We start from the raw sequence: 4,335 nt of genomic DNA, 5'->3' as shown, positions 1-4,335 counted from the left end.
ATCGGGTGTGATAAGCTCTACGTCCATCTACAACAGGTGCAAGCCAGTTTTGCACACGCAGAATACTCAGGTTAAACTTGACGAGCCTAGCATATGCAGATATGGCCTCGGAACACTGAGACCGAAAGGTCGAGCGTGAATCATATAGTAGATATGATCAACATAGTGATGTTCACCATTGAAAACTACTCCATTTCACGTGATGATCGGTTATGGTTTAGTTGATTTGGATCACATGATCAGTTAGAAGATTAGAGGGATGTCTTTCTAAGTGGGAGTTCTTAAGTAATATGATTAATTGAACTTAAATTTATCATCAACTTAGTACCTGATAGTATCTTGCTTGTTTATGTTTGATTGTAGATAGATGGCCTGTGCTGTTGTTCCGTTGAATTTTAATGCGTTCCTTGAGAAAGCAAAGTTGAAAGATGATGGTAGCAATTATACGGACTAGGTCTGTAACTTGAGGATTATCCTCATTGCTGCATAGAAGAATTACGTCCTGGAAGCACCGCTGGGTGCCAGGCCTGCTGCTGATGCAACTGACGACGTTAAGAACGTCTGGCAGAGCAAAGCTGATGACTACTCGATAGTTCAATGTGCCATGCCTTACGGCTTAGAACCGGGTCTTCAACGATGTTTTGAACGTCATGGAGCATATGAGATGTTCCAGGAGTTGAAGCTAATATTTCAAGCAAATGCCCGGATTGAGAGATGTGAAGTCTCCAATAAGTTCTATAGCTGCAAGATGGAGGAGAATAGTTCTGTCAGTGAGCATATACTCAAAATGTCTGGGTATAATAATGACTTGATTCAACTGGGAGTTAATCTTCCGGATGATTGCGTCATTGACAGAATTCTCCAATCACTTCCACCTAGCTACAAGAGCTTCATGATGAACTATAATATGCAAGGGATGGATAAGACAATTCCCGAGCTCTTCGCAATGCTAAAAGCTGCGGAGGTAGAAATCAAGAAGGAGCATCAAGTGTTGATGGTCAACAAGACTACTAGTTTCAAGAAAAAGGGCAAGGGGAAGAAGAAGGGGAACTTCAAGAAGAACAGCAAGCAAGTTGCTGCTCAGGAGAAGAAACCCAAGTCTGGACCTAAGCCTGAAACTGAGTGCTTCTACTGCAAGCAGACTAGTCACTGAAAGCGGAACTGCCCTAAGTATTTGGCGGATAAGAAGGATGGCAAGGCGAACAAAGGTATATGTGATATACATGTTATTGATGTGTACCTTACTAGAGCTCGCAGTAGCACCTGGGTATTTGATACTGGTTCTGTTGCTATTATTTGCAACTCGAAACAGGGACTACGGATTAAGCGAACACTGGCGAAGGACGAGGTGACGATGCGCGTGGGAAATGGTTCCAAAGTCGATGTGATCGTGGTCGGCACGCTACCTCTACATCTACCATCTGGATTAATATTAGACCTAAATAATTGTTGTCTGGTGCCAGCGTTGAGCATGAACATTATATCTGGATCTTGTTTGATGCGAGACGGTTATTCATTTAAATCAGAGAATAATGGTTGTTCTATTTACATGAGTAATATCTTTTATGGTCATGCACCCTTGAAGAGTGGTCTATTTTTGATGAATCTTGATAGTAGTAATACACATATTCATAATGTTGAAGCCAAAAGATGCAGAGTTGATAATGATAGTGCAACTTATTTGTGGCACTGCCGTTTAGGTCATATCGGTGTAAAGCGCATGAAGAAACTCCATACTGATGGACTTTTGGAACCACTTGATTATGAATCACTTGGTACTTGCGAACCGTGCCTCATGGGCAAGATGACTAAAACGCCGTTCTCCGGTACTATGGAGAGAGCAACAGATTTGTTGGAAATCATACATACAGATGTATGTGGTCCAATGAATGTTGAAGCTCGTGGCGGATATCGTTATTTTCTCACCTTCACAGATGATTTAAGCAGATATGGGTATATCTACTTAATGAAACATAAGTCTGAAACATTTGAAAATTTCAAAGAATTCAGATTGAAGTTGAAAATCATCGTAACAAGAAAATAAAGTTTCTATGATCTGATCGTGGAGGAGAATATTTGAGTTACGAGTTTGGTTTACATTTGAAACAATGCGGAATAGTTTCGCAACTCACGCCCCGGAACACCATAGCGTAATGGTGTGTCCGAAAGTCGTAATCGTACTTTACTTGATATGGTGCGATCTATGATGTCTCTTACAGATTTACCACTATTGTTTTGGGGTTATGCTTTAGAGACGGCCGCATTCACGTTAAATAGGGCACCATCAAAATCCGTTGAGACGACGCGTTATGAACTATGGTTTGGCAAGAAACCAAAGTTGTCGTTTCTGAAAGTTTGGGGCTGCGATGCTTATGTGAAAAAGCTTCAACCTGATAAGCTCGAACCCAAATCGGAGAAATGTGTCTTCATAGGTGTAACGCCCCGAGACCGATGTGCCAGGTGTCGTCCAGTTATTCACTGTTGTTGCCTTGTCATTGCTTGCGTGTCATGCATTGCTTATCATGTCATCATGTGCATTTCATTTGCATACATGTTCGTCTCATGCATCCGAGCATTTTTCCCGTTGTCCGTTTTGCAATCTGGCGCTTCTATGTCACCCGGTGTCCCTTTCTACCTCTTTTCATGTGCGGTTATTAAACGTTTTCGGATTGGACCGAGACTTGTCATGCGGCCTTGTTTTACTAACGGTAGACCGCCTGTCAAGTTTCGTATCATTTGGACTTTGTTTGATACTCCAACGGTTAACCGAGGGACCGTAAAGGCCTCGTGTGTGTTGCAGCCCAACACCCCTCCAAAGTGGCCCAAAACCCACCTAAACTTCCTCCATCATCTCGGTCGTTCGATCACGATCGCGTGGCCGAAAACCGCACCTCATTTGGACTCTCCTAGCTCCATCTACCTATAAATATGTAACCTCCCCCGAAAATTCGCGGATGAACCCTAAATCCACTCCTCTCCGTGCCGCCGGACAAATCCCTCACCGGCCGGACACGTCCGCTCGGCCGGCCACCTCACCCGGGCCAATCAGCGGCCACCACGTCGTCACCGCCGCCTCTCTCCTCCACTCCCAGGCCACCACCTGTCCAGCGTGCCGTCTCCACCGCGCTGGCCCGCTGGGCCCATCGCGGACCTGAAGGAAATATGCCCTAGAGGCAATAATAAAGTTATTATTTATTTCTTTATATCATCATAAATGTTTATTATTCATGCTATAATTGTATTAACCGGAAACATAATACATGTGTGAATACATAGACAAACAAAGTGTCACTAGTATGCCTCTACTTGACTAGCTCGTTAATCAAAGATGGTTATGTTTCCTAACCATGGACAAAGAGTTGTTATTTGATTAACGGGATCACATCATTAGTTGAATGATCTGATTGACATGACCCATTCCATTAGCTTAGCACCCGATCGTTTAGTATGTTGCTATTGCTTTCTTCATGACTTATACATGTTCCTATGACTATGAGATTATGTAACTCCCGTGTGCCGGAGGAACACTTTGTGTGCTACCAAACGTCACAACGTAACTGGGTGATTATAAAGGTGCTCTACAGGTGTCTCCAAAGGTACATGTTGGGTTGACGTATTTCGAGATTAGGATTTGTCACTCCGATCGTTGGAGAGGTATCTCTGGGCCCTCTCGGTAATACACATCACTTAAGCCTTGCAAGCATTGCAACTAATGAGTTAGTTGTGGGATAATGTATTACGGAATGAGTAAAGAGACTTGCCGGTAATGAGATTGAACTAGGTATTGGATACCGACGATCGAATCTCGGGCAAGTAACATACTGATGATAAAGGGAACAACGTATGTTGTTATGCGGTCTGACCGATAAAAGATCTTCGTAGAATATGTAGGAACCAATATGGGCATCCAGGTCCCGCTATTGGTTATTGACCGGAGACGTGTCTCGGTCATGTCTACATTGTTCCCGAACCCGTAGGGTCCGCACGCTTAAGGTTTCGATGATAGTTATATTATGAGTTTATACGTTTTGATGTACCGAAGGTTGTTCGGAGTCCCGGATGTGATCACGGACATGACGAGGAGTCTCAAAATGGTCGATACATAAAGATTGATATATTGGAAGCCTATATTTGGATATCGGAAGTGTTCCGGGTGAAATCGGGATTTTACCGGAGTACCGGGAGGTTACCGGAACCCCCCGGGAGATATATGGGCCTTAGTGGGCCTTAGTGGAAAAGAGAAGAGGCAACCAGAGATGGGCCACGCGCCCCTCCCCTCCCTTGGTCCGAATAGGACAAGGAGAGGGGGCCGGCCCCCCTTCCTCTTCCCCCCCT

Source organism: Triticum dicoccoides, chromosome 6A, assembly GCF_002162155.2.
Source record: "Triticum dicoccoides isolate Atlit2015 ecotype Zavitan chromosome 6A, WEW_v2.0, whole genome shotgun sequence".
NCBI classification, from domain to species: domain Eukaryota; kingdom Viridiplantae; phylum Streptophyta; class Magnoliopsida; order Poales; family Poaceae; genus Triticum; species Triticum dicoccoides.
This window is presented reverse-complemented; position numbering follows the sequence as displayed.